General features: G+C 33.6%; 1 pseudogene; it reads right to left on the bottom strand.

Moving 5' to 3' along the window:
* Positions 1-71: 71 nt before the first annotated feature.
* On the bottom strand, positions 72-751 carry LOC125344837 (annotated as a pseudogene).
* Positions 752-9,791: the final 9,040 nt, after the last annotated feature.

The following is a 9,791-nucleotide window of genomic DNA, read 5'->3' as shown; positions in this document are numbered from 1 at the left end:
TGTTGAGCTGCACTTGAATTCACATTCTTAACAAAACAATTGCCCGAGTGCACACACACGTTCCACACACAGTTGCCATTTATTCTTCATCTTCATCCTCTTCCTCCTTATCTTCATTTTCTTCCTCCTCCTCTTCCTCATCTTCTGGCTCATTCTTCTTCTTTGAGCCAGCTGGCCTATCAGGGCCCTTCTTTCCTGCTTCACTTTTGTCCTTGGCACGATATGCAGCAATATCCTTCTCATATTTCTCCTTCAGCTTAGCTGCGTTCTGCTCATAGGGCTGCTTATCTTCGGCCTACTGTTCAGACCACATCTCACCCAATTTCTTTGCAGTATCCCCAATGAAGAGGCCCGGGTGCTCACTCTTGATCTTTGGGCGATGTTTAGAGCAAAACAGGAAGAAGGCAGATGGTGGACTTTTCAGAGCATTGGGATCTTTTTTCTTGCCCTTCTTATCACCTTTGGGAGGAACATAATTTTTCATCTCCTGGTCGTAGCGAGCTTTATCACTTTTTGCCATGTCTTCAAACTTGGATTTTTCCTTGGCAGACATGGTCTTCCATCTCTCCGAACACTTCTTAGAGAACTCGGCGAAGTTCACCGAAGAGTCTGGGTGCTTCTTCTTGTGCTCTTCCCGGCAGGTCTGCACGAAGAAGGCATATGAGGACATCTTGCCCCGCGGCTTGCTCGGGTCGCCTTTACCCATGGCGGCAGAGCAGCGTCTACCCGTGGAGGACAAAGGGGGTCCGGCTGGGCCCAGCTTCTCCTCAGACTCCTGGTTTTAGTTTTTATAGAATTTATTTGCTTTAATTCTTTATATCCACTTACTTGACTCAGTTTTGTTTCATTAATATTACATAGGAATGATTCCATTTCTACCAGATTTTTGAGTTTGTTAGTGTAATGACTTTCAAAGTTTTTTCTTATAATTCAGAATTATCCCTATATTATCACTGATTTTATTCATTTGAATAATTTCTTTTCTCTTTTTTGTTTGATTTCCTAAGGACTCATCTTTTTTCATTTCAAAGAAAACTTTTTTGGTTGTTTCTTTGAATAGTTCTTTTAGTCTCTAATTCATTTACTTCTCACTTAATCTTTAATATTATTCCATCTACATATTTCCCAAAATATTTTTGTCATATTTAAGAAGTTGCACGAAGATTGCCATTCAACAAAGCAGTTTATAAATACAATGCAGCTTGATCAATGTCACCCTTTTCATCATTAAGTCCTATAGCAAAAAAAAAAAAAAATCCCCACATGCAGAAATTGAGTCTGAAAAACCAAATTTTAGAATTAAGTTTGAGTCTTATGCAGTTTCTTGAGAAATACAGCTGTGTAACTTATTTATTTGGAAAACAAATGGAATGTAAATTTTTCCCTTCCAGTGAAGGGAATCAGAGAAAATACCCTGAAAATGTTTTCTCACTCATTCTCAGTGTTGTCAGGAATTAGATAGTATAGGAGTTACACATAGCTTTTCAAAACCAGGATTATAATGTAATGTAAAGTCCAGGTATATCCCACTTTCCACACTACTTTCTCTGCTTCCTGGTTCAGCTGTTTGTTGGCCCCAGGTCATACTTGCTGCCATCCATTTTTGTTGCAGAAAGTGTTTCTGGTTATATTTTGGTTTGGGTATTGCAAGGTTATCTTTTCCATCTGTGGTAGAGGGTTGAAGGGTTGTTTTTCCAGCTTATGATATAGTTTAATGCTGCATACAAGCAGCCTCTGCAGTCTTGTAGGAATCTATATCCACTCCCTCATGTAATAGATATGTTGTATATATATATATATATTTTTTATTAATACTTGGCTTCAGTTAGCAAGTTTTTTTATTAAGGAGTTCACAAATGAAATAATCATTGGCCTCAGTGAAATAGCCCTTTACAGTAGTACAACCAGAATAGCAGCAGCAGTGTCAATCCCTGAACTGAACTTAGTACGATTAGCACCTGCAGTCTTCGGTGCAACTGTAGCATTTATGTTTGTCTGAATAGTAGTACTTAAGCTGTGATAAAAGTGTGATTGAATTTGTCTGCCTTGGAGTTTCATAAGCATACTTATTTATGCCACCATAACTATTACATCTTCATAATCTTGCCCTCTAAGGCAGCATCATTGCCAAACTATTACTAGTGCACCTGTACCTACAATTAGCACATTCACTAACTCTACAGTGACTAACAAAACTAATGTAGCACATAGGAATATCTACGAAAGTCACTAATGGCACCCTTGATACTGCAGAAATTATGTATCAATGAGACTCTTGCCATGATAGAAATTTTCATTTGATTCTTTACTATCTATAGGCATGTGATTATTAGCTGTTCATTACATCTCATCAAACAGACTTCTCCATTTAAATGACATTTTTGTAGGTGAAAAGTATTGCCACATTGCATCATGAACTATCAACTAGAACATGAATATTTTAATTGAATTAAATGCAGCTTGCTGAAAATTATCGTGTTAGTGACTGGCAAGCCCTAGCAAATATTCAATGCCTTATGCCTTATACCTAACTTTATTCTATTTCTACTTTGAGAGTAATAAAAAGAATGAGAATACACCTAAAATATCTATACCACATAGTATTTTAATACCACTGTAGAAATAAGAAATATAGTTAGAACCCCTAACCCCTTGTATTGAATATTGGAGCTATTAAAGTACTGCCTAATTAATGTGTAATGACTTGTGTAGGATATTCCCTTATGCATCCTTACTGAAGATGTGAGTTGCACAACTAAATTAGTAAAAGTATTTTGTCATGTCAGACTTTCAAGGAGAGAAGCTTTTGCTACCTTCAGAATATATTTTATGATTGTATTGTTGATTGAGAACATTTTTAATCTGTTTTGCCAAGCGATTTAAACAACCAGGGATTGAGCAGATTTTCTTAATTTATCATTATCTTTACAATGTGTCGTGGATATGTACAAATGAAATGAACCTGAACTCTGCCCATAGGAAACATTTTAATTACACAACATAGTGTCAAAGGACAAATTTAAGGAGACTTAGTGATTTCTAGGTACACACACATCAATCACTCTGAAGTAGAGAAACCCCTACAGTACTTGCACAAATCATATTACGTAGTTTTACAAATTACATGACTGCATTTAACTGACTGCATGAATTCTTGTGTCAACTAGAAAAAAGAGAAGAAATATGAAATTGAGAAAATAGAGAAATATGAGAAATTAAAACACAGAGAATGGAACTCAGACCAAGGTAACAAAAAATGAGTTCAAAACAAATTTAAATGGTGGTATATACATATATATATGTATGTGTATATATATGCATATATATGCATATATATACACATACATATATCTTAATTTCCAGCCTTTAGTATATACACCCATGACTTAGTATATGACTACCCAACAGATGGACCTAACAGATATCAAAAATTGCCATTTTTGCACAACTACTTCGTAAGACTTGACTTTGTGACACATGATTCAGACTTCATTGAAAGAAAATTTTTTTTTCTGAAAATTCACTGCATATAAATTATAACCAGAACAACAGGACAAGAAGTATAGGATTCTGCCAATACTACTTAAACAGCCAAGCATATTCATGCAATCAGAAGTAGAAATGTTGCTACCCAAACAGATCAGTCATCACACGTCTAGACCACATTTAATATATAAGACCACATTTGCATATAAGGTTAAATAATTGATGGAACCATATGACAAATATATATGAGAGGATGTGGAGAAATGACCACAGGGTAGAAAACTTTTTTTTTGCAGTAGGCAAAGAACATCTCCCAACCTGGTTCTCCTTAAGGCATACATAAGAGAATTATGAAATTTGGGAAATTTCAAATTTAACATTCCATTGAAAATGTTGAACAAATACAGGGATTTTTTATTCAAAGGGATGCAGTATCCAGGTACAGATGATAGTAAGCATACTTACTTGGAACTTTCTCATAACTCAAAACCGTATCTATCATAATCCACATGTTTCTTGCCAGAAGCTCAATGAATGTTACAATGTGCCCTTCTTGAGAACAGATTTTTCCCTATGTTGACTTCTCACAGATTCATTGAGACGTGGAGGGAAGGGTGCAAGCCTGAACCACTGTGGAACAAAGTTTAAGAGAGTGGGTTTAAAATGTTCTAAATAATTAGAAGGCTTTTTAGAGTAAGCCTATTGGCTCCTAGTATGCCAACTCTCATGCTCAGCTCTCAGACTGGGCAGACCAGGTGTTTTGCAGCCTAGTGCTGCTGGCCCTCCTTTCCCAAGCCTCCTAACCCTATGGTTAAGTGTCCTAAAGTCACCCAGAGAGGCATCCCTAAAGTGCCACTTTTTTACCTCTTGATGAGTGTCAGAGTACATATGGAGGGCCTGTTCTTGTGGCAGTCTTGTCTCTCAAATTGTACCTTACCCTGCTCTTGTCTGTCTCTAGGCTGGTGGTAAAGTTACCAGGCTTTTCTATTTGTTTACTCTCCACAAAACTGAGTTTAGGAATCTCTCCTTTTGCAGGGTAAACTGATTTCATTTGTTGACTTCTTGGTCCCTGTCCTTGACTGCAAAACAATTATTTTGGGATCTGACAATTCTTTCCCTCCATGGATTTCCTTCCTCCGTGACTTTGTCTATGTAACTCTTTTATCTATGCTAACTCCTTGTTGATTTTAATTTTTCCTTCTTCAACTCAGGAGTCTAGTGCTGGATTGTACAGTGATTTTTTTTTGTAATTCCTTCCTTTAATAGTCCTCTACCATGCAAAAGATTTTTCTTATTCGTTTTGTTTTCAGACAGTGTCACTATTTAGCCCACCACTTTGAGCCACAGTGACACATCGAGTTTTCTGGTGGTTATTTGGTGATATATGTTGGGACTACAGGCATTTTTTTCATGTTGGTTTTTAAGTTTGTAGGGTTTTTTTTTAATGGTTTTACTAATCTGGGCATGGAGCATTCTTTTGTACTAGATTGAAGACACATTTAATTACGTATGAAACTGTAACCTCTCTGTACATCACTTTGAGAATGAAGAAATAAATTATAAAAAAACTCATCGAATAGAAGGATATGAAGATATTGCATGTCTTTTCATTGAATGTTTTTTAATTTTTGATCTACTGTGTTTTGAATTCATGTTGTTTGCGTTGCATAGATCAAGTGTCTTTAACATACAGGTCCAACTAGTCTGATATCATTTATTATAAAATTACTCAGTATTTACTTTGCTAGAATCAACTGATAGAATTCTCCAAGGAAAACATATGGGTATGTTTGTTTTTTGGAGAACTTTCATTAAGAATTCAATTTCTTTGGGACTAATTAGCTTATTTATTCTTTAATAGGTATTGGGTAATTTAAATCTTTCAAGATATTGTTATTGTATACCCTCTGTTGAACGTATAGCTACCTTTTTTGTCTTATGTGACCCATTTATGACAGCTATAAAATTTTACTCCTCTCTAAAGAGTTAATATTTCTCTTGATTACAATAGTTTAGATATTTTAGTGAGTAGAAGTGGTTTATGATATTTACTTAGGGGCTTACAATTTATTATTTATCTCTGAGAATATTGAATAGAAATAAAACATGTAAAATATAAATAAAATGTATATATTACATATTTAATATTGTATATATAATATGTAATTATAAATAAAGTATACAATAATTATATCATATAACATATAAAATAGTCTATATAAATAGAACTTATTTTCCAACATCACTCCTCAGCATCCTTTACAAATTGATGAATTTGATTTTAATTTACCTCTGAATATGTCTCTTAAATTCACTGTATTCATGATGAATATTTTTCCTGGATATATAGTTTTAGTTGGAAGTTCTTTTATTTCAGTTTTCCAAAATTTCCCATTGTACTTCTTGGTAATGTCAGATGAGAATTATTAGTTTTTGAATCACTATTCCCCTATATGTGATAGGTTACTGTATGCATGTTTCTAAGGCTAGAGATTATTTGGGTCAGTATAGTAAGTATTTCTACAATATTTTGAAATAAAAGGTTATCAGTAGTCTGGTGATGATTTGTTTTAAGTTTAAAAATGGTGTGTGATTAAATTTATTTGAGTTTATTTTGTTGGTCTTCATCAATTTTTAATATGTAAGTTAATAATGTACCTTCCATAAAATTCAGGGAAACTTATTTCTTAAGTTTTTTTCTGTACTAATCTCTTCATTCTTTTTCTTTTAGAACTCTAATACTTGTAAGTTAGAGTTTTTATTTTGCCTCATGAATCTAGAGGTTCTATTCACATTTCTTCCTACTCATTTTCCAATTTTCTTGGTCAGACAGGATAGTTTGAACTAATCTGCATCAGTGTTTTCATACTCCTGATTATTATCTTCCCTGTGCCACAGACACAAATTCAATATTCTTTGCTACCTATATTTTTAATTCTCAGATGTTCAATTCTTTTGTTTTACATAGCTTCTAATTTTTTAAATAAGCATAGTGATCTTTATGTTTTCAAGAGGTTTTTTTTCCCTTCCTTGAAAGGCATGGTAATAATAACTGTTCCTTTAAAGATTTTGTAAATAATCAAAACAACATAATTATCCCTATGCCTGTCTGTACCAGGATTGAAATTTGGTGAGGTTTTCCTGGTTATTTTGTTTAATGTTTTGTATATTTTGAATATGTTTTACATTTTTTGGTCTTATTAAAATCCCCTGAACAAAACCAATGAACTGTTCAGTTTAGATCACAAGTGTAATCCTCCTTCTGTGTGATGGTTCTGACATTTAGTCTTCAAGTCTTAACTGTGCTATGTAGATGTATATAGGCTTTGTATTCTGTTTGTGCTTCACCAAGAAGACAGTCTAGATCTAGGTTGTTGCCTACACTCATTTACTGTGGCTTTGCTATTCTACTTTGAGTTTCTTTCATGTGTTCTCAGCTCATGATAAGCCCAGGATTTTATGCACAGAATAAGGAGCTATTCTTTCTAGGTCCCTTGTCTTTCTCTGTGACTTCTGCACAGTTGAATACTTCCAGACCTTTGTACAGTATACTTGGCTAGAATGCAGGGGTTTTATCTTCACTACACAATTTTACATTTGTCTTGATTGAGTCTGTCACAAAGGAAAACTTGAAGAAGAGAAAAGCTATGGAAACTATATACTATCACAGTATAGAAGTCGTGCTTCCAAGTTCTGTCTAAGAGAGAGTTATATAGACCTGCACACTGTGCCTTCACAGAAGCAAAGCCACGTGGGGGAATCAGATTTTTCTCATAAAAGGAAACTTAAATATGCTGGATAGTTACATGATTCTGGAAAAACAACCCCCAAATACCCATATCATGTTTATTCTTCAAGATTTGATCTCCCTATTCAACCCAGGTATTAATATATTTAAATACTTAGCAAAGTGACTTATGAGTTTTTTCCCTAGAGATTTTGGTTTGTACTTCCTAGGGAAAGAAAATGAGAATTCATCCCATTGCTCCAAATTAAAAGCATTCATTTATTTTTTCAAAGCATTTTAAAATTTTTAAAAAATGAAATGCCTCCTTTTAAAATAAAGTGCCACCTTTGGTTTTTAGTTCTAGTTGTTATGGTCTTCAGGTATATTGTGAATTAAATAAAATTTCAGTCTGACTGAATGATTTTTCACTTGGACATCATTTATATAAGAAAATATATTTTGATTCTAAATTGTTATTTAAATTTTTTATTTGAAGCACCACGTACCCTATTTGATATTCCACATAATAATTAGGCTTGTGCTTGAAATGAAACTAGCTTTTACACCGAGGATTTTTTTTCCTTTTTGTTTTGTGTGTGTAAAATATTGATTTTGTTTTTTAACTTTCTTAGTTTATAGTTCATTCAAAATCTGTATAATACTGTATGTCTTGTATGTGCTGTTGTATTCTAGGTCTTGTGCTATCACAATGTGTACATGTGCTTAATTCTTATAATTAGAGAGGTTCTGTTAGCTGATAGCATTTTGATTTCTTTTTAAATATTCATCATATTTTAAGTAAATTTAAGTAGTTGTGCAAAGGTATTTCAATGCAACATTTCAGTTATTGTTTATACTACATATTGATCAAAGCTATCTTTTGATCATTCCTCCCCAACCCATTGTCCCAAATGTACCCATTACCTCATGTTATCTGGTTCATTTTTCAGAGATGCACATTAAATATTATGATGTGTTTGTTTCCTCTTCCCCTTTGTCTGTTTATGTACAATGTCTCCCCTTAGTCTTATGCTTCTATGGGAAAATGCATTTCCCCTTCCTGTTAATTGATTTTGTTCAAAGGACTTATACAATTTGCTTACTTTAGAATATGTGTTTGGGGTGTGTCTATACTTATGGCCTTGTATATTTTTGTGTATGTTTATATTTTAGATATAACATTGACATATGAAATAAAAATTGCCCTTCAATTTTCAAGAAAATGGTTTTAAATTTGTCACAGATACTCTATGTTCAGGTTTATGCTTATGTCCATCAGAGGTTTCATCATAAAATGATACTGGGTTTTATGAAAGGCTTTTTTCTGCACCTATTCAAATTCTGTAGGGTACTTATTTTTTATTCTAGTACTGTACTGTATTGATTTCCATATATTGAATAAGGCTACCTATTAACAGTGCAACCAACTTAATTATAGTAAATGTGTTTTTTATTTCTTGTTGAATTTGGTTTGAAAATAATTATTGAGGAACTTTATGTCTATATTCATCAAAAATTGGTTTATAGTTGTTCTTTTTTGGTTAGGTCTCTATGCAGTTTTAAGATGAGTGTAATGCTGGCTTTATAGAATGAGTCTTCTAGTGCCTCCATATTTCATGGATTTCTTTTGCATATTAGTGCTTTATTTATTAAAGGTCTTACAGAGTTCAGCTATGAATCTCTCAGAGCATGGACTTTTCTTTGTGGTGAGACTATGCTGTACTTTTTCAATTTCATTGCTTTCTATTGGTCTGTTTAAGGTGATTTTTATCTTCTTGCCTCAGCTTTGCTAGCTTATATGCCTCGTGAAATCTATCCATTTCTTCTAGATTGTCCAATTTATTTTAATATATGTGTTAGAAATGCTAGTCCTTAGAGTTTTTAAAGCAACTAGGATAGCTAGTATAGAGATATTTTAAATTCATTCTAAAAAAAACTGAGTTCATAGAATATTCAATGTTGTAACAACATAGCAAAATATTTTTAACCAAGCAAATCTGATTTTACTGTATGATATCCTACTTAAGATTATAAAGTGGCAACAGAAAATGCACAAATTATTGTTACACATATGTCTAGGATAGCTATACATTCTAGCTATTGAATGACAGTGGAAGAAAGCATCTCAGGGTATCATATGGAAATACTCAGGGTTGTTATGTGACTTCTGGGACACAAGAGGTTATCTGTGAACATTCCTTTTCTGTGTAATACCCACATGCTATTAGAGGTAAGGTTCTGTGTAGTTTTCTTTTCTGTAAAGGGTCAAGAGCATCCTTAATGTAAACAGGAATGTGTTAGTTCTTCCCTCTTCCTAGTCACTTACAAGGTTGCTGATCACAGTCCTCTTAACCTCCATGTCAGCCTGTTTAGTTTCCTGTGAACAGTTTTCCAGAAATTTGTCCTTAAACTGTGGAGTAGAATGGGTGAGTAGCTTCTTTTCCAACTTGTGTTAACACTGGTCATCACCTGACTAATGCAAGATTGTTCTAGAGTTTCTGTTTGTTAGAAGAGTTTACAGTCCACAAGAATAGGAATAACTTGTTTTCCTCATCATCGTATTTTTAGTAATTTCAAA

The sequence above is a fragment of the Perognathus longimembris genome, unplaced genomic scaffold (assembly GCF_023159225.1).
Source record: "Perognathus longimembris pacificus isolate PPM17 unplaced genomic scaffold, ASM2315922v1 HiC_scaffold_4508, whole genome shotgun sequence".
NCBI lineage: Eukaryota > Metazoa > Chordata > Mammalia > Rodentia > Heteromyidae > Perognathus > Perognathus longimembris.
The sequence above is the reverse complement of the archived record's forward strand: the minus strand, read 5'-3'. Positions and strand labels throughout refer to the sequence as shown.